Here is a 22402-nt window from a genome sequence, read left to right as displayed (position 1 = left end):
ACCAAGGATGATGTAGACTTGCGTTGCTGATAGTAAATAAGGCACTAAAAGGTGCTAGAGATCATTTCTGAGAGTAAATAAAGGACTAGAAGGTGCTAGAGAATGTATGAAAGTGAACTTGTTTATGCTTACTCGGTGCTTCCGTTCAAGCACGCTTCCTGCATAGCATCAACAGTATAGCGCAAGAACTCGTGTGCGTCTTCTTGACTGCCAAAACGGAAATGTTGTCCTATTCCTAAATAAGAAGATGATAGTATTGACCTCATTTAAAAATGAAATCATTCTTGTATTTCTAAAATCTCTCTTCATTGGAGTGTTAAAACCACTTAGACACATCAAATAATTATTTGAAGATTACAAGCTATCGAAAAGAAACACATCTGAAGCCACTTACGACTGAGATTACTGATAACATGCGTAGGCTCGATGGCATCAACAGTGCAACGCAGGGCCTGGTTAATGTGAGTCTCCATCGTGCACATCATGCAAAAATCTTGTTCACGACCTGAAGAGTGAAAGAACAAAGCATCCCAGTCCAGCGAAATATCCATACCTACGAACATCTAAGTACAATTTAAGCTATAGATACCATATCCACTCTCCTTGCTACATTCTCTTCTCCCAAGATGCCAATGTCCCAACAGTCTTGTAACATTTCATTTCACACAACTTGACAGAAGAAAAATATCCACTAAGCCTGTATTCAAATGCATTTTGTGATGAGAAATCTAAAAGACTACTGCAAAGTCGCAGTTGTAAAGGCTGACAGGAATGTGAACTCCACAGGCTGCAAAATGTATTACTCTCTAAAATTATTACTAAATGCATTACTGTCCAATGCACTTCATTATTCCCATGAAGCAATAAATGATCCTTTAATAAACAAACAAACAAACAAACAAACAAATAACTAAATAAATAAACCATGGTGCATTAATTGCACTCCATATGCTATTCGGAGCCCACTGCTAATACAGTGCTCAAAGCCAGCTGCTACAGGTAAAATCAGGCAAATAAGCTTATCTCACAGAATCACTGCTGTTCTTTCACCTTCAGAGCTATCCAACAGATTCAAAATACTGTTAGAAAGTACTCACATGACTGGCTGTGCTCAAGAGAAAGCATGTAATTGGCAAGTGGGGGTGTGTAGGTCAAACACTGCAGAGTAGCATTAAGAAAACATGTGTTGCCAAGATTGTACAGGCCAACTCCAACACTTTGTGTTTCTCGCCAATCCATACAAATCTTCTCAGGTGGAAAAAGAATGCTCTGTGGCGGAGCAATTCCATCATTAACGACTGCAAGAAAGTTAAATTTAAAAAGAGATCTTGTTTGTTTGTTTCGAAGAAAGGTATTTAAAAAAATACTATTCTGCAGGAGCACCTAGAGGAGCTAGCTACAATCCAAACCAGAAAAACTTATTGCAGACAACTTTAATACCACCAAATTCATATTGGCTGGTCAACACAATGTTTTGGGAAAAAAAAAAACAAAAAACAAAAAACAAACAACTTTAGTCAACCATTTTAATGTTGACTGTAAATATATCAAAATTAATTTCTGTAACATCAGTCACTTCAGTTGCCTTAGGGGATTCGCTTTTGAAGTCTTTGTTCACAGTAGTCCCCTTCTCTATCAGTGCAACAAGTAAGAACTGCATTTTCTACTTTTGCTTTGAAGAAAATGGAGGCAGGATAAAACACACACTTACTTAGATCTCTTGGGGCAAAAGCCTTAGAATTTTCAGATGATCTACAGTAAATAGCACCTCCACGTCCTTGGGCCACAGAGACTTGGCTTGAATCTTCTGCAGGCACTATCCGGCCCCAGTTGGCGGTGCGTGACATCACTATTTTAGGACTTGGTTTCTTGGATTTGCCAGACCGCCTTGAAGAGGGCTTTTTAGGCTTTGAAGATTTGGGCTTCTTAGCTACGGTCATTGTTCACATCTGCAACAGAGACAGAAGTTCTGGCTGACGTAAGAATATCAAGAAGCATTCCAAGAAGAAAAGAGTAACAGAAGTCCTGTCACTTAATCTCAAAGAAACAGCCTTAAGAACTAAATCGCTGGTATGAATGATTTAAAAAGAATCCCCAAACTAAACACACAAAGTGAAAATTTCCATTTGAACTCTATCAGTATTACTTTTCGCTTCTGCAGAACTAGTGGCTGATGCCATTTCTTTCCCTTCCGTAGGATTTTAATCCATTACAACTCTGGAGTCTTTTTAATATAAAAATGTAGAAGACATTCTCTGAGGGGAATCAGTTATTTATTGATTTCCGGAGTTGCGCAATTATCTGTTAATTAGTACCTATGATCTAACAGATAATTGTTGCAATTATCTATTGCTGGCATTAGTAACGGAACACTATTACTTCACTGCCTGTGTTTTTCTGTTTCGTCTGCACAAAGGTACCCAGAACTCACTGCTACTTTTCTTCTGTCTTTCCAGGGCTCGCCCTCTACCTCACTGTCTACTGCACCAGTCATGAGGGGTTTGTTGTGATTCTATAATGAGCCTAGCTTTTAAATACACCTTTCATGGGCGTCACTTGGTGACGGCAAGTTAATTTGTGAGGGCTCCTCAGTCTACATCATGCGGTCGCTTTTTCCAGGTGAAAAAGCGGAGCTGTAAGTGGCAGTACACTAAAGCCCTGGCATGCTGAGATCCAAGAGGAGAGATGTTTGGCCCTCCTTTTCACTCCTGGGAACCATACACCTCAAAACCCACAGAGGATGGGCTATATCTCAGAGAAATCTTGGGAAAGGAGAGCATGAAGAGCATGTTTGCAAATTCATTTCTCCCTGGGCTTCTTCTGCTTCTCCAAGAAAGACGAGTTTGAATATAACTTTGGCAGCAGTACTTCTGGTGTTTTACTCCTACCACATTTAAAACTCCTATGAAAAACTGAAAAGTTAGACTAAAAAGCAGCTCTTTCCGTTCTACTTTGTAAAGTTGCATGCTTTCCTCATGCAAAATAACAGGGGAATGTAAGCTAGAAACGGAAATGCTGAATGTAAAACAAAACAAAACAAACCTCAGCCCTCCAGGACAAAAGCCAGTAACTGCTACAAAGTCCTTTTTAAAATGCTGATTAGGTTTCAAGGTGATACCGCTTTAAATAAGCGTAGTTGTGTGTCCATAGGCAGAAGCTGAATAATGACAGGATGAACTTCTATACTTCATGTTTTGTTACTGTCTTACTGTAGCACACAGGGACTTGTTACCTTTAGGGAAACCACTAACCTCATGGAGGGTTTAAAACATAAGCTAGTTTGTTATACCAAAATGACGGAGAGAACAAAGCATAAAGTGCTTTCAGATTTCTAGCACGCCTTGATTGCTGTCCATTAAACTTCAGACACGTTAAACAAAACACAGTAAATAAGAAAACTCCTAGTCCCACAGCTGGCAAATTGTGTGCAGAGGTTGTAATTAGAACTTTTTTGCCCTGACGTTTTACATTTAAAATTGATTTTAAATCCATTCTATACACACTTTCCATTCCTGAAAAAACAATACGCAAACCTGACAAATGCATTTACATGAGAAATGAAGTCGTCCTTGTCCGATTGGAAGACTAAGGTGACAGCTCCTGGGCTCAGGGATAAGCTCCGATCTTCACCAGTGACAGCTCCTTTTGTAGGATTGAAAGGGAAAATGTTTCAGCAACACTTTGGAAACATACTTAAGGGACAAGAAACAAAATCAAGACTGCAGTGAGAAGGAGAACAGAAAAACAATACTGGGGAAAATGAAAAGGGAAGGGAAGGGAAGGGAAGGGAAGGGAAGGGAAGGGAAGGGAAGGGAAGGGAAGGGAAGGGAAGGGAAGGGAAGGGAAGGGAAGGGAAGGGAAGGGAAGGGAAGGGAAGGGAAGGGAAGGGAAGGGAAGGGAAGGGAAGGGAAGGGAAGGGAAGGGAAGGGAAGAAGAAAAAAAAGAAAAAAAGAAAAAAAGAAAAAAAGAAAAAAGAAAAAAAGAAAAAAGAAAAAAAGAAAAAAAGAAAAAAGAAAAAAAATAAAAAAAGAAAAAAAAGAAAAAACGAAAAAAAGAAAAAAAGGGAAGGGAAGGGAAGGGAAGGGAAGCAAAGCGAAGCGAAGACCTTGATCTTTATACTGACCAATGAGATAAGCCTTACACATTTTTAAGTTTATTTTTGACAACTGATTGAGGTGTTACCAGGTATTAAGTACGATTCAAGAGCAAATATTAACACTAGAAAGAAGAAATCCGATCCACCACCACTGTTTCAAAATACATCCATTTCTCATTTGGAGATGACTTCTCTCTGACAAGATAGTAGAAAAACTGTAAATACCGATAGAGCTTCCTCTCCCGATGTTCCATATACATACCGATGCTGTTCCTACACCTACGCTCTGAGCATAAATTTATGTTGACATGAGTGACAAGAGAGGGTGTTACTCCTCTCTTTGTTTGCCTTGAGAGACACACCTCTTGTCCATTGAAAAGTAAATTCAAGATTCCAGATCAGTTAAGACAGTTGCTATCCCCCCATTCAGAGTTCTGCAGCAGCACTCTTCAGATGTGTTTAGCAGTCTCTTTAGAAAATGTTATCACTTAGGACCTGCTTCTCAGTAGGTCCACGTTTGGCCTCCGCTTAGCAGAGAGTCAATCCCAGCTTAAGCTTTCGTACAAGAGCCCCTTCACGAAACGGAGTTGAACCCTGACATAACTGAGTTGAACCTTTAACCTTGAAGCTTCCTTAAAGAAGAAAGCAGCACCCAGGCCAGGAAATAGAAATTAATCGTCACTTTACCCTGAAACGCAGTGGGCTATTCTGTGCTGGCAGGATTGCTGCCGGGCTGGCCGACGAGGCGGCGGGCAGCTCCCCGGGGCCACAGGGCCTGGCACAGGGAGCCGCCGGGGGTCTCCAAGGTCCGGGAACAGCGGCAACAGCGGCAACAGCAGGGACAGAGGGGACAGCAGCGACAGCAGCAGCCACCTCAGCCGGGGCCGTCTCCACAACCGCCACAACGGCCCCGGAACGCCGCCGAACTCGGAGCTCCAGCGTGACGCCTTTTGAACCTGGCCGCGCTGCTCATGGCTAAAACCAGAGCGTTTCCTCCGGCGTGTGTTTACTGTCGGTGCCGGATCGGCCCTCACCCCGAGCTCTCCCTGCCGGGAGGGCTTTGGGGTTGGGGTTTCCCTCCCGCCGCCGCCGCGGGCAGGCCCCGCGCGCAAGGGGTCCGCGCTGGGGAGCAGCATCTCACCCACGGCGAGAGACCGAGGGCACGACATGAAAAAGCCCCGACACGAAAAAGCCACGACATGCGGCCGAGGCGGCGGGGAGACGGCTCTGAGGGAGCTGCCACTTCGCCCCGCCGTCCTCCCCTCCCGGGCCGCCCCGCCGAGCCCCGTGCGCCTCAGGTGCTGCGCTGAGGGGGTGGCTGGCTACTGAGACAGCTGCCCAGGGCACTGCTCATGGCACCGAGCCTGACGGAGGTCAACAAGTGTTGAACAATGCTCTCAGACATCGGGTCTCACTTTGGGGTGGTCCTGTGTGGAGCCACCAGTTGGACTTGGTGATTATTGGGAGTCCTTTCCACCTTGGGATGTTCTCTGATTCTAGGTCAGCAATCCAGTAGCTGATGAGAAGTGTGGAGTCATTCAAAGGGAAGAGAGAGCACAACACTTCTCGTTTGCAGAAGCGGCTATTTGGTTACCAAACCGACGATTCCTTTGCTTCTAGAGCAACTAACAGCAGGGATCCGCTTTACAATGGAGGGAAAAGAGTCGTTGGCATGTCATGTGAAGTAACCTTCAAATCCCAGAGGATGATTTTGTTGGAACTTTATTCAGCTGAAAACACAGAAGCCTTGCTTTTGCTTGTGTTAGTTACAGCTCCAGTTTACTTTGGTTGGGAGGGAAGGCATTCCAGGCTAATGTGCTGTACCTGTTCCTTCAGCTCATTGTCCATAAATGGAGGAGCAAACGAAATCAGTTTTATCTCCATTAAATGCAGCAGACAAAGCGGAGTAGAGGGCGATCTAGCACTTAATTTTTCCTGTAAGCAGGAAACCCAGAACTCAACAACACTTTTCAAATCTTGTCCTGCAGTAAATGACCAGCTGAGTGAAGCTTGCATTTAGAGGATGTGCTCCTCCAGTAGACGGAAATAGCTTTTCCTCTTCACAAGTGCAACTGAGTGGTGGACTGGCAGCTACGTGGTTAACTAGTTGTGCCAAAGGGGTTGTGTTGAATGCACAGAAAAATATGCAGGTCCCAACAGTAAAGGGTTGTCTGTAGGCATGACACTGAGTACAGATGTTGTCTGCAGGTTCGTGCAGAGTGCACCGCGCCAATAAGCACCCAGAGTCGGAATGCACACGAAGGTCTTTTAATTATAGAATTACTTATAGAACTCTGCAGAGTCAGGTACTTGGCCATCTTTCGCAAAGCAAGCACACCTCTGACTCGAATCACCGTCATTTATACACAGGAAACTTGTGAAAACTCTCTCTTTGGCTCCTTTGGATTGGTTATTACAGCTCACCTAACTTATCTCCACTGAGCTTGTGCATTACAGAGGAATACCGGGGGGGAGGGGGAACAGGAGAGGGGGGACACACACCGAATCCCACATTAGCATAGTTTAGCATTTTGACAGGTGTGATTTTTAATGTGCTAATGACCCTTAATGAGAAAAAGGTTACTAGAGGTCAGTCTGGAGCTGGTGTTCTCCTTCCTGTTTTTTCCCTTTTAGCCCTTCTCTTCCTTGCTTCTGCTAGCTCAAGGCTACCTGTCTCTCTCCTTCTTTATTTTCTCAGCTAAAAGACTGCACAAGCTACAGGACTCCCTATTTGCTTCAACATTTCCTTGGTTTTGTTTTTTTTTTTTTTTTTCCCAGCTTTGGGACGACACAGGTGTGGTTTGATATTTGCCAGTATAGCTAAAACTCACGCCAGTCTGCTCACGCACAATAAGTAGTAAGATTTAAGGACTGGTTTCATCGGCTTCTTCCATACTAACATCCTTCTTATGTTTTAGATATGCTGTAGTTAAATCAACACTAAGTTACTACTTGTGGAGTAATCGCCTTAAGCGACTAGGCATCATAAGCACACCTCCATCCCAAAAGCTACCCGCCTCCAAGGTGCAACCACCCCTCACTGAGCACGCCCTCGGAATTTCTCACAGCCTGTACCTTTAAACGCAAGTGAGATCATTTCTACCAAGCACAACCAAGATATGCATGACTAGAGTCACTCAAGCTCCACCTTAAAGATAGAAAATAATATCAATTGCTTTAAGAGAAAGGGGATGTTAGGGAAGATACTATCAGGAAGGATTCCTTCTGACATCACTCGACAGGCTGAGCCTCTCACTCCCCCACCCCCACTCCATTGGGACGCCGTGGGGTAAGATCTGAACGCTTGCTTATACCAGGCGTCTCTGTGGAATCTTAGAAATCTCTAGAGTTTTGATGCTTTTTCATGTCTTAATACCTAGGCTGTGTACCTGTGCATTTCATGCATGCTAGCTTGCTTTTGCAGACAGTGAATTTATCACTGACAATCCAAAGAACCTGTGTACCTGTCGCCGTAAGAAATTGCACTTAATTGCATTCTTCCTAGCTGTGAGAGTTCTCCTCGAATGCGACTAGAGCGAGGCCGTACTGCGTTGTTGGTGAATCCGTGACCGTGATAGTTCAGCACCCTGAATCCGACGGGACCCATGACGGTCAATCGGCTACACCCCTTAACGCGACACTACTAGACGAAGAAGATGACAGGGCTTGCATGCACTGCATTAGGCTTTGCATGTGAAAACACCCCCAAATAATTTCACGTACATTTAACGTTTTTAAAGGGAAAAAAACAGGAAGGTGTAGTCTCTCTGTAAGCTACAGCCCTACATAGTTAAGGCATCAGCATTCATTCCTTTGCTTGATAGCAAAGTATGAACATACAGAAGAGTTAAATATTTTCTTTGCATTCTTAAAGGCGATTTTTCAGACTTGGGCTTCAGTTGTTGGAGTTGAAGAAATCAGTAGACATCCTTACTTTTACGTTAAGACCAAAATCTTTATCTAAGATTGTGTTATCTAACGCAACTAAACTCCCACCCCCACATGTTTTTTTTGTAACTTCGCAATGATCTTGCTGCAGTCCCACTCTGATGGTCTTTCAGTAACATGCAAACTGCCGTGGCAGATTCTGTTACAGTGCTTTTCTATTGACAGTGTGCATAACACTCAAGGTAAAGCCCCTCATTTCGCAGTGGGGACATAAAGTGTTTCTTTGGACCCTGCTGCTTCTGTTAGTACTCATTTTTTCACAAACTTCTTGAACCTGAGCCGTGCCTACTGAGCCAACGAATGCTTTGATGACACAGTATTTTGTCAAAGCAGTTTTGCTTCTTGGAGCTACAGAAGCAGCTCTGGCTACGTGATAGGGAATTGTGCTGCATTGGCAAAACCAGACTTAGCTACAGACTTACAACACTTGCTAACTCGATCTATTTCAAATCTCATTTTAACTTTAAAGGATAATCAGTTTTGTGGCTCCTGTCTTACTAATTTGCCTTGTTTTGCATGGAAGGGCAGCCTGTGAATGTTTTGCTTTATTGCATGCTTCAAAAAAAGGCTGAGGAAGAGACTGGAGGAACCTTTGCTATTCTATGGACTTTCCCCCGAGAGTGTGGAATTGCAGGCTACTTGGATGAATGTTCCAATGTGAGTAAGGGAGCAGACCTCAGCCAAAGGAGGTGGAATCCTTGCTTAATAGTAAGTATCAGTGTGGGGACATCTTTGCTTAACGGGAGCCGTTTAAACTCTTCATAGAAACAAAATAAGCTGGACATCTTATGTTTGGAAAGCAGTATGGTTACACAGCTGCTAACATAATGACTTGAGTCTACTGCTCTGCAACTTCAGGTTTTGTTTTCAAGCAGTGCATACATCAGTTTAAGCTTTGGACAAGGAGATTTGCAATGCAAATAGTGATAAACCAGAATCAGCGGCGCTGACGAGTGTAATGGTGAAATGCAGCAAATCAAGTATTCCTGCAGAAATGTGAGATTACAAAACTAGCAAGCCATGAAGCACTTTTGTTGTTGTTGTTGTTGTTTTTTAAATCAATTCTTATATGCTGAAATAGCACCTTCAAGAAAATCTGTTTATCTAGCCAGGTAACGGTGTCTCCCTGTAAACAGGAAGGAAATGCCAGGAGCAGCCATACCTCTTTGCTGTCAAACTAAAGAGCAAGTCGAGGCCAACATCATGCCATAGTGCAAAGGCTTGCTAAGAAAGATCATTCTAAGAGGTCTGCAAGAAAAGATGACTTACTTTGTCATAAGTTTGTCAAATAGAATGGACGAGTTAGTAGTCGAGTACCGCCTGTGTCCGACTCTACAGCTGCGGCGCAGCTCCAAGTCCCTGTTTTCTCCGTGGACTCGTCTCACAGTTTTTGCACCAGCTCTACTCCTCAGTGTTCTGGTGACTGAAACGCAGAAACAAAGGATTTTGAAACAGTGAAGATGGGATTCTCCTTATTTCACCGTTGCTCTTGTAAAATGGAAACAGACAAACAAAAAAGGCACCCTGAAGTGGATTGAGTTTTCTTTACATTTCAGATCAGAAGTTGGTGTCACAACCACTGCATTCCACTTCTTTATCGCTCTGCACGTTTAAACTGTCTACTTAAAACTGGGACCTGTAGGGAAATTTTTAAAGAGACTGAAAGCTAGTCAGACAAAAACAAACGTGCAACTTTTGTTCCATGCAGGAGGGAAATCTACTCCACTTATTTCTGTCTTGGAAAAGTGAGAACAATCAACACCTTTCTCTAAGGTGTTTTCACTCCATTCATGTCAAACTGTATCTAACAGTGCTCAAAACAAACACTAGGACATTGCAAGCCTCTTCCTAAGAGGTGTATGTTTGATTACTCTGTTTATGCATGCAGCACTTCCATTTCCTGCATTAGGATCTAACAGCTCAAGGAGGGAAGAATCGTTTCAAGAGAAACACCCAAACACCACATAAACTCGTGCTTTTTAGAAAAAAGCCTGCCCATTGTTTGCCATACAACACCCTTTGGCACAGGTTGGTTGCTTGCACTGTCATTAAAAGAGCTAAGAGGACAAGGGGAAGGGAAGAGCTACACCACTGTGCTGCTAGGATCACAGCTAAGGTTTACTTTTGTGCTTGCCAACTATAAAACTAAGTTTGAACTTATCAAGTATCGATTTACTTTGCACAATTAGAACAGTTTGCTTTGTGCCTACCAAGCTGCAATTCACACTGCTCCCTCCCCAAGGAATTCATAAAATCTCCTATTTGCACCTACCTCTCTTCACAGAAAAGTCACTGAGGAGTGAATTCAGCTGACTACAGAAGGCTTTGGGGCCAAATGAAAGCCATGGAGTGACCAAGTGCCATCCTCTTCAGTAACCAGTGTAAATAGGTATCCCGGGGACTTACAGCCACTTACCTGTGTTATATTCTTTTTTTCGTTCCAATTTTGGCTTTCTCAACTGCCTACATTAAGAAAGAGGACAGGGCAGAGAAGGGAGAAAAGACTTGTTGTATTAGACCCATCAAGGATGGGAAATTTCACCATGTTTACAAGCCAGTGCTCCATGGTATACAAAGAGAAGCCTGTAGGCCTCACGCAGGATCCACATCCCAAGTCTGTTGTGTGCCATATACACGCGGTTCTGTATGTACCCACATTTCCTAGCTTGCTCATGTTGAATTCTCAAAATTATGAGCAATAGCACCCAAGTGGAAAAGATACATGTCCTGGTTTCAGTTAGGACAGCGTTAGTTCTCCTCCTAGTAGCGGGTAGGTTGCTATGTTTTGGCTGAGGATGTGTGAAAGGATGTTTAGAAGAGTGCTGATACCACCCCGATATTTCAATTGCTGCAGAGCAGTACTTACAACAAGCCAAGGACCTTTCGGTGTCTCACTGTCCTATTGGCGATCAGAATCGGCGCACAGCAACAGCTGCGAGGGGACAGACTCAGGATGGCCGACCCCAACTGGCCAAAGAATTCTATGCCTTATGGCAACACGCTGCACCATGGATAGGGCGGGGCAGCCGGGCTGCTAGGGGTTACACTGGGCACTGGTCAGCGGGTAGTGAGCAACTGCATTGTACATCACTTGTTTTGTACACATTACTAGTAGCAGTACTATCATCATCATCATCATCATTATTATTATTTTCCTGTCTTAATAAACTGTCTTTATCTCAACTCGCGGGCTTCACTGTCCCGTTTCTCTCCCCCATCCCAGAGAGGGAGGTGGGAGGGTTGCAGAAGGGCTGTGTGGTGTTTAGCTGCCGGCCGGGTTAAACCACAACAACACCTCAAAGGGGTTGGGGAAAAAAACAGGTTTTTTTTAGAAAAGCAGAAGACTTTCACTGAGAAGAGGGATTCTAGTTTTAAGGTACTGGTACGCCATCAGCATGCTCATAGGCCTCTGCTGATTTTAGCCGGAGGTTTATCAGGCCACAACTCACTGCACATGCTTTCTCTCTTGCTTTTCAATCTACAAATCGAACAGAGATTGAACATATAGAAATACAGTACCTTGAAAAGCGTCTTCTCTTGACATTTCCCCTCAGTATCGCCATACTTTCTTCAAAGCTGGAGACTGAACACCGCAGGATGCTTTTGCTCATTGATCTTCAACGGTGTCCGTTGAAACATTCATTACTGGGAGAAGAATAATCCTAGGGAAAGAAGGAAACAAGAATATATTTATGTGAACCACGTAGATTCAGATAAAGAAATTCTGCCTCACGCAAGTTTAATTGACCCTCCTGACTTGGTAGTGGGGCAACTAATGGCAGGCAGACACTGAAACGCTGCTGTGCTCAAGAAAAACCTGGAGAGAAAAAAAAAAAAAAAAAAAAAAAACTTTCAAAACTAAAGCTTCCTTTTCCCCACCGTTTTCTTGTGGATAACTTAAGCTTAATATCCTTGGCAAAAAGATATTGCAGCAAAACCTTTCACATAAACTTAGTGTTTCGTGAAAAACTACAACAACAAAACATTAAATTCAATTGGAATTTTTTTCAATAAATTCAATTGGAATTTAAATTCAAAACTTTAAATTCAGTTGAATTTAAATTAAAAAAAATAAACTAATTAATTTAAATTAAAAAAATTTAAATTCAACTGACTGTTCAGAGGAACAGTCAAGCTTGACATTATACATCCTAGAATTAAAATCTAGTTTGAGTTTTTCTCCCATCTCCAGACCTTGCTAAAGATGCTTATTAGGAGCTCTGTCAAAAAAAGTGAAAGGCTTGTTATATCAAAGCTTCGAACCCTTCTTACTGCCCTTGACCTTCTTCACATTGCTGCTCCTACAAGGGTGAGTACTATCATTTTTAGTACGGGAGGGAAGCTGTCATATCCTTGAGTGGGGGGTCGTTCTGTTTACAAAATGAAGTTCCAGTAAGAGTACATCAAATGAACCAACTTTCTTTGAACTTTAATTCATCGCTATATTGAATGAATGACCTCTGGATTTCTCTCTCCCATTTGGAAGTCAATTTGAAAACAAACTACCTCTGCCATAAAGAGCCAGGCATCAGAGACACCTGTTGCGCCTCAAGAACAGAGAAGGTATGAATGACAAGAGCAGCTGAATAAAATGCAACTTGCCATTAGAAATGGGTGTACTGGCATCTACAGGTGCCGCTGGCATCTCCTCATTTTCATTACTCTCTTCATCTGGTTTCTCGTCTTCAGTAGCAGGGTTCTGCTGTGGTGACTTGGAGTTGTCGCATGGAGCACACGCTGCAGAGGTGCGACCTTGCAAGAAAGAATAGATACCAAAGATCTTCGTCATGCATTTTCAGTTACAAATGCAGAGACAAGTCTTCAAATCCTTAGCGTTAAAGCACGTACCTCTTTTCTCACGAGATTCTTTAATTTGTTCACAAAGTCGTCTAAACTCTGTATCCAGTTCGTTCCTCACCATTGAATATGCAGTGTCTTGCAAAACATAGGCGCTGTGACGATCTGAAATTTTACACACTTTAACTGAATGTTGTCTACCAACCAATGAAACTGTTTTGATCACAGAAGAAAATTGCTTTCTTCATAGGTTGGTTCCGAAAGGTTCTCTCAGTGAATATTTTCAGCATAACAACATCGAAGTTAATTAAAACAAAAGCACTAGTTCCTTGGGAACACTTATATCACAATTCCATGCCCAAGTAGCAAAATGATAAAATATTTACAGTCTGGACGTCCAAAATCAGCTAATCCATCCGAAGTCTATTGTCCGCACACAGCATTTATCCATCTATATGTTTGACAGATTTTTTAAACTAGGGCTAAAAAGCACATCCTCACCTGTAGATCTTTGATCCGGGTAGTACTCTAAGGCATTGTTACAGATTAGATCGATGTCCTTCAGCTAGTCTCCGGCAGCGAGGTACTGGCGCGAGTCAATTTGAGTCAGAACTGTTGAAAGATCCATCGGCTCTTTAATCCTTGTGGCATAGTCAGGTACCTGCAGATCAAATACAAGCATTCAGAGGTTTTCTTAACCTTGCACACTGTCTACCAAAATTATTCTGAAGACTTTAAATAAACGACTTCCTAAAAACTCTGAACATTTGCGATGCATCAGAAGATGCTGACATTAACCAGTTTGCTTCTCAAAAATGGAAGGGCTTTTTCATTTTTTCATTAGAGCGGCCACGAGAGGACAACAAGAAGTAGGGAGGTCAGAAGCACATGCATGGTAGAGAAGAAACACTGAGGGTGGGAGATTCATTTCACTTTGCTTCAGAAAATCACAACAGTGAAAGCTGAGCAAGCCATCCGGCATTCTCTTTGTTGTCGACATTGAGGAAAAGGTGCATGAATTGCACCTGTGAAGTACCTATTGCAGGCATCTACTTTAGAATGAGATAACTGGGCCCTGAGGTGCTCATTTCTTCCCTCAGACCAGAAGAGGAGCCTAATGACCAGTTCAGATGAGGACATATGTATCTGTCTAGATTTTTCACAGCTCAAGAACCTAGGAGAAAAGGGGAAGAAAAGCCAGTGGAGGCCCACATCAAGAGGACTTTGCTGATCCGCAGGTATATTCAAGTTACATCTGTCTTTGAAATATACGCCCCTAGTTTAGGCTTATCTCATAAATTAAGGAGAAAAAGGCATCTAAGCAGCCAATTGGAGGAAAAAGAAAACACACTGCACTTATGGTTGATTCCTATTGAGGAGTTCCAGATGAAACAGAGAACAGGATCTCAAAACTTAGTTTTACAAACTGCTGCTCCTATTCCTGTTCCCACAGGAACTGACAGTCCAAGAAAGGGCTTCAGACTTCACTCAAGTAGTCCTGTAAATACTGTTTGTAATTATAAGGAAAGATCTCTGTGCTTTGCAGTGCTGTGACACGCCTACATATCAAAGCTTTTTCACGAGCAAACTGTGTTGGCATTTGGACTGGCTTTTTAGAATGAAACCAGGGCTTTCAGCGAATAATCCCATAAGACACATTTGAGAGTCAGCAGAAGTAAAAGCACTGCCTCTGCTTCTTGCAAAATCCTTACAGTGCAGCCCTAAAAACAAAGTTGAACCTTCCCCAAAACGCTGAGAAGTACGAACACTGAGAAGTTACAGACACACACGGATCAGCACTACTTTACCTTCTGTGGGTCAACGGGCTTTGCAAATTCCCTGAAACGTCTGTCAGTGGCAAGTCTGCGAGTAACGTCCCTCAAGAAAATTCTAAGGTCACGCAAGGTATCCTCCTCTTCCTCCTCCAGCATCCCTACTTTTGTGGGGATCACTCTTGTGGCTTCTGAGGCTCAGCTGGTGGTGCTACAGGCACAACTTCCAATGTCCGATCAACTTCAATTCATCAGGAAAAATTAGCCAATTTACAGTACTCAAATACAAGCATATGACAAATTACTGACAGAAAATGACCACCAAAGCAAAGCCCAAAGAGCTAGTAACTTCGATAGGAAAGTTTTAGATGTACTTCTCATATCCTCCTCACCTCTTTTCTTTACGGGAGGCTTAGCCACTTCATTTAGAATTAGGTCCTCAAAAAAAGGCTGCTCTCTCTGCCCTACCAGGCAACTCAATATTGCACACTTCTCCAAATTCCTTATTAAATAATTTTTGCATCTAAAGCAGAAGGAGGAAAGACATTTCAGATTTAAAGCCACAAAAAACTCATCTTCTATTCCAAAAAGACGAGTACCTTTTCAAATTAAGAATAACCTGAAGAACACAAACTGAAAAAAGTTATCATCCTGGCCTTAAAACGCTACATTTTCAGAGGCTGGCACGGCAAATTCAAATATCACCTTTAAGAATCACCTGTAGAATTAAAGCTCGCTGAAGGGATTGTACGCTACACTGGTAAAGTAATGGCTTTCACCACATCCAACAGCGCCTCCTTTGTATTTACTTGTCTTGCTGCAGCCTTTACTTAGAACCTTTATGGCTATCGAGGGAAGAGACAGGCTTCAGCAGACAAGTGAGGGCTTTTTGCTGAGTTTTTATTTCTCTACCAAAAGGTGTCTGAAGTAGCTAGTACCTCTACGTCTTCCTCCATTTTCAAGTTCTAGTATTAAAAGGTAGGTGAGGAATTTCACTACTTATTTTAGAAGGAATTTACAGCCTGTACAAAAACTTCTGTGGGAACTCAAGCACTTTCAAAGCAGTTGATAATAAACACGTCTAGGTAAGACCCGTTCTTTTCCCCCAGTGACTGAGACCAAATCATCAGAATGACAACAGCGTGGTCCTGTTTTGGGCACCTTCCCTTAATGTAAACTCTCAGAAGTCAATGAAGTTCTGCACCTACTTTTACTACAGTTTATTTAGGAATACAACTAGAATTCGATTCCAAAGTTACTTTAGCAGAAATTGGAACTCAGCTTTCCAGCTTGGAAAGCTTTGGCCTATATGAAGAAAGAAACTGATTTACTTATTTTTTTTTAATCAAAGTGTTTCAATTCTCTACTAAATTGCATTATTAGCAGTTTACCCAACATAGCATGGAATGGCAGACTGTCAGAAGAAATCTCTTCAGTAAAAACCTCCTCTTGTCATTTCAAGCACTGCATATTCTTGACTGAACCACTTTGTAGCCACCAGAATTATTGTATTAATTTATTATTTGCATGCGTGAGAAGGGGGTGAAAGTCACTTGCTTGACTCAGAAAAAACCTTAAGCAGATGCTTTCACGGTATTTTTTTCTCTAAGCAAATTTTAAGTGATTTGTTAGGGTGCCTGAGTAATAACAGCATGCATTTAAGAAAGCACAGCATTTTGATGCTGAAAGCATTCATAAATTACAAGACACTGAAGAAATAGTAAGGAAGGTATTGACAAATACCTCTTCTGGGAGATCTAGTGACGTACATCAGACGGAGCAAGCAGCAAAACTGGCAAAAATGCTGGAATGTTACGTAGTAGAGTTAGAAAAGTAAGTTTCAAGGCAGGTCCAGCGTTGTCCCACCATAAATGGATATCTGGGACATAAATTGTGCTTGGTGTTGTCTTCTGAGCATTTCGGATCAGCTAGTGAAAAGGAAAGCTTGCGTAAGAAAACTAAAACACGTACAAGAACCTCTTAATACATAGCTACATAGCCATCTGACTGCCCCATGAAATGAAACTATGTGAACAGAGTGGCAAGCATCCTTTCACATAAGGAATTTCTCTGTGCACCCTTTCAGATTATCAGTATTCGGAGAACTCTAGTCAGAAGATGGGAAGGATATATTCAGGCAGTGGCTAGACACCGTAGCTATATGGCCACAGCCACAATCATCGCATAACAAAGAAAGGAAATGTCCCGCTTAAGGGACACATCAGTATTCAGTCGTGTAACATGTCTGTCCTTACTTGTATGGCTCTCAAACGTTTCCACTAAAGGTAAAAGTATTTTAAGGTAGTGATGCCAAACAAGAAAATGGATTTCCTGCCTAAAAGTAAAAGCACCAAATCTGTTCATTTTTTCTAGTTAAAACCACATCACCGTGCAAATGAAGTGTTTTCTGAATGTTAATGCTTTTAGTGCACATACTGCAACAGCACAAGTTGTGTATGTCCGTGCGAAAACAAAATAAACAGAAGCCCCAAACCTTGGTTGCCTTACTAATATAATTTAGAAGAAGCCTACAAAAAGTAGCCGACATGCAGTCTGATACAGAGCCATCTACCGGGAGCACACAGTCTTAGGAGGCAATGAGAACTACTTTCTGGATCCCAGTGACATGAGCAGCATTTCTTTCCACAAAGAGATGTTTATTAGCAACACCGCCCAGCTTCCTGAGCTGCTAGCAACAGCCTCACTGTAAAATTGGGTATGGAAAATGTGGACATGTACAACATCCAGATTGTTTGTGGTGCTGTCTAAATGAAAAGGGGATTTTCAGACAGAAGCAAACATCCCAGCACATTAAAACAAGGCCACCTCCATTACCAATGAATTTTGCTCACCTTACTTGCAACTCGATTGATCCTTTACATACAGTCAGTGAATCCGATGAGAAGAAAAAGAAAAAAAGGTACCTGTCCGCAGATTTCTTCTGGCGATGCAACGTTTGTAAGCAGAACAGAAAGGTCCAGGGTGTGAATGGGAAACTTCTCCAAAGCGTGCAACACCACGGGTGCCACGTAAGAAACCTGGCCGTACCCTTCTTTTCCTACTATTAGCAGACGGGGCTGGCATGATGTTGGTTCGCAGAAAGCACTCCTAGAACAAGAGTTAAGAAAACAAGCTTATAAATGAGGTGCTGAATAGACACACAGATGTTCCAAGTAATTTTCCTATAGACTTTCTTTTCCCTCCCCAAATAATCCAAATGGCAGCGGTACATTAAATACATGTAAGATTTCCAGTTAAGTTATTCACTCATTCCAATTGTTTCACCTTCTTCCCTTGTGTTTCCTATTCTTTACTAAACCAAGACTGCAAATTAATATCCCTGCAATCTTGCTTTACTTTATTATAAATTTATTATTTATTATATATTTATTATATACTTTATTTTAAATTTATTTTTATTTAAAAATAAATTGGTGAGGACCATTTGTTTCCCCACTACAATCAGGCTGTACCTCTGCTGGCTTAAATCAAAGATGCTAGAGACTTAGCCTTGCTCTAGAGGACAGAAAATCTTCTGGACAGCACAGCAATAGAAACTGAGAAAAATAACTGATCCAGCTGTGACAACATGATCTAACTTTCCAACTGTGGGCTTGCATGACTTCCATACTAAAATAGCACAAGATTAACACAACTTGGTGGCTTAACAAATAAAGACACCATTCAATTTTTTCTCAAGGTGTTTTAACAAGCCATTTCTCAGTTTTCTTTCTGCTACATAATTCACTACTGGTTTAACAATCCTGGAAAACAGAAGGGCAAAAGGTGGCAACACAAACCCATAAAGTTGGGCTATTTTTAGCTAAAAGGACAGACTGCACATTTATGTGGTCTTGAGTCTTTCAAAGAATGCCATGGATTAAGTCAACGTGTTCTGGTAGTCTACGGATCACTTTGGCTTACGAAGAGAAGCCTGGGCTTTTCAATTTGGTCATTCAGAGCAACTTCATTACAACTTTAGTCCCTCCACCCTTTCTTCTTGTGAATACCAAGCACCCCTTCAACACACAAACTTGATGTTGCCCCTTCGTCTACCAACCCTCGCACTTTTAACAGCTGGAACTGTTTACAAAGACTCAGCAGACCTGAGAATTTAAACATAACAGGGATCTATCTTTCTTTACCTGCTGAAACAGAGGCATTTTTTCTCTGGTCCGTTAGGCATTCCATCTTTTAATTCATCTCCAGAAACCAAGGATGCATCGTCATCACTGTCAAACATATCATCTTGTAAAATAGGATTGAAATGCTCTGAAAGGCAAAAGAGGTTTGTTAACTTTCCTGAATAGCCTTTGTCTCTTTCTCTTCCATTAATACAGCTTCTAAATCAGTGCCAAAACCCTTTCTTCATTTGAGAGCACACACTGAAAGCTATTTCCTAGAGTTCAGCCCACCACAGATCTAAGGAGATGGCACAAGGCCCTACAAAGCTCTACTAAGTACCACTGATGTGTATGTATAAGGTACGCTACTCTTGGTGATTTTTTTCTCCCCCTTAGAATAAAGGAGATTACGAACAATTTCTGCAGTTGCTAAATAGCTAAAAAAACAAACAAACAAACAAACAAGACCATTTCTTTCTGGAGGAGGTTCCCACAATGAAAGCATGGGGATAAAGGATGTGATGGCCACAGAATTCCATTCATCTAGTAAATATCAATGCTAATTGATCTCATGTGCACGTGTATAGTACGATCCACAAACGTTTAAATTAGGAGACTGGTTAAAAAGGATGATAGCTAAAACAATATTTAGCTTAGACCAGTTATACTTGTATCCTGGTCCTGACATTCTTCAGAAAGGAATTAGAAACATTGACCTAGAAATGCTTCCCCTCCAAAGATCTGAGTTTTGATTTTTTAAAGAAAAATAGGTGCCTTATACTTCAAACCTCAAGTCAACCTCTACAAATGCTAATTATCTTAGCTGCCGTCAGAAGCAGGATGCTTCAGTAGAGAACGCATCGTCCTTTACTGTGTATTGAGTCATTCAGAGCTTCCATTTGGCATTTCAGTTTCGAATCCACAATAAAACCTATGTGTTGTATTCCAGACTTGCCCAAAAAAAAGACATGCACATGCAAATAATAAAATTCTACCACCATTATGTCTGAAAGCTATAAGTTGATTGCACAAACCACAAGTTTTTGCTTTAGCAGAATTATAAAGAAGTGGATGCTGTGGTTATACCTTGCTGTCGGTCCTCCTTTAGTGCAAGCTGTGCATGCGGGAAGATCTTCTGCACAACTTGTAAAATATTCTCTACTGATCTTTGAAAAAGTGGCTTGAAAATGGGTGATAGTGCTTGTACGGGTGAAGCCTTGATCCGGTTTGAAGCTGGAACAACCTTCTTCATAGCCATGAAAAAGTCCTTTGCTTTTATTTTAATAGAATTAACGTCTAGTAGCAACTTCTCCCTACTTGCATAAATCTGAGGATAGCATTGGCCATTGGCGTAGAGAGCACAGCGCAGCTTCAGTACAGAGGGATTTGATATCTGCACCACAGTCTCCTAACAAACAAAAATCAAACGTTACATCAGTCAAGGCCCAGGTTTACAACATGCAACATTTAAAGAATTTGTAATGCCAAAACCAAACAGCATAACAGGGAATTCAAAGTGCTACCGCTCTGCAAGGATGTTTCATGTTGCTCACTGCCTGATATCCTGCACTTACGCAGCTGAAGCAGACTCCTCATCAAAAACTATACTCTTGAGGAAGATGCCCCAGAACCATTTAATGTTCTCAGACAACAAGAGGAACGACAACAAAGAGTAAATAGATGAAAGGATCTCACACAGATTGCTATGAAGGCGTGCCAGCTGCCTCGTTGACTAGTTGTGCAACAAGGCACAAGAGCATGGGTACTGCCTGGTACAAGCTAAGGTTCTTTACAACTTGGTCACAAGCAAGAATCCGTTTCTGTTTCAGTCTTACCAATGCATTTCTCAGCTAGTTCATCAAGCAACATGTCCGGTGGCTGAGGGGTCCAGTCACGAGTATGAATCTTGACAATTTCTTTTCTAGCCTGGAAGCAAAATCATTGCATTTTAGCTTGTCCCAAGTTTTCCTTAAAAATACCAACAAGAAACAAACAAACCAAAAGGCAAACAAACAAACAACAAAAAACAAAACAGTCCTCCCTCAAAACCCCTCATCTACTAATACACTTTTCTTACTTGCTCAACTTTCAAGTATTTTACAGTTATTTAATATACACTCTGCATTGTCAACCAGGAAATTGAATATTTCTTATTTGTTATACTGAACTTTTTCTAGGAACCTACAGTGAAAGAAAAGGCATTTATAGCTTCAATAACAAGTTTCCAAACTACGAGACCTAAGGACCCAGAGGAAAATACTGTAATGAAAAATTTATCCAGAAACATTTCTTTGCTGTCCAAAAAACTTCTCTAAAACTTAGCAAGCTTTCATTGGGACAGTCTCATTACTTCATCACATTTGCTTTCCAGTCAGTAAATTCACAGAAAGCACTTCTGGCACAATGCTTCCAATTGCTACAATTACTATAAAGAAGAAAAGAATTATGACTCAAACTACTACCACCGAGCAGGGGCACAATCAAATGCAAACACGTCCCCTATTCATTCATAAGTGAAGGATTGAGACCAAAAACACAACTTCATGATGAAAACACCCAAGTGGACTAAATAATTAAGCAAACAGGTACAACTTTGGGAATGAAAGGTTTGATTATAGAACTAACTACTTGGTGGTATCATCCTGACCATATATATCCAGTACCAGATTTGTCCTCCATGGAACAACGCAGTGTCTCCACGTATCACTCTTTTGTTCAAGTTGTCAATATTTTTTTTTTTTCCTATAAAGTTGGACTTTGCCATGGTAGCACTAACGTTGAATTTAAGTTCTCACCTCTTAATTTGGCAAGTTGAAGAGGAAGTGTCTGCCAAAGCGTCCTGGTCTTCGTAAAGCAGGATCTATAGAATCCAGTCTGTTAGTAGCTCCGATTACCACGATCTCCCCTCTGTTATCTATGCCGTCCAGAAGGGTCAGAAGAGTTGAAACAATGGAACAAATAGAAAAATATAAGTTTTACTTACTGGTTCAGTAAATTTTGTTACATTCCACATGACTTTCTTGATGCCGGAATAACCTTCTTCCTAGTGGTCATTCAAAACTGGGAAAAAAATAGTCTACCAAGTCGGGGTTTTTTTGATTTGATAATAAATCTGCAGACTGTTAAGTCATCAAGCACTTCAAGACTGTTTGAAATAATCTCTACGTTAATATAAAAGGAGTACCGCACACTTCTGCTCAGGAAGAAAATCACGGAAAATGTCAACTTTGATTTTAGATGTTGAATTTGTTGCAGTGAGATCTTCCTCATCGCACGATTCTATTTGGATTTAAACCACATTATCTATGGAGAGACCAAGATTAGGACAAGAACAGCACAGAGTTCAGCATGAAGCCAATCAGGAGCTCAAGTTTGTATTCTTTGTATTCAACTTTATCCTTCTCTTGCTGGAAGGACCTGCTTTTTGACTCTCCTTCTCTTCACTAGGAGCATGTTCCCTCTTGCTTTGGTAATGCTCTTTCTCAGTGGTTTTAGTCTTGTCCTTTGTATCTTGGCATCTCTCTGTAACAGCTGAGGAGGAAAGGTTTTTAGACCTACATTCAGTGGCAGACTCGAGAGAGGAAGTATGCCGCAATTTCTCACCAGGCTCACAAGACTCTTTGCCGGACAAAACGGTTTCTTTTGAAATGAGGTCACGTTCTTTT

The sequence above is a fragment of the Aythya ferina genome, assembly GCF_964211825.1.
Source record: "Aythya ferina genome assembly, contig: HAP1_SCAFFOLD_95, whole genome shotgun sequence".
NCBI lineage: Eukaryota > Metazoa > Chordata > Aves > Anseriformes > Anatidae > Aythya > Aythya ferina.
The sequence above is the reverse complement of the archived record's forward strand: the minus strand, read 5'-3'. Positions refer to the sequence as shown.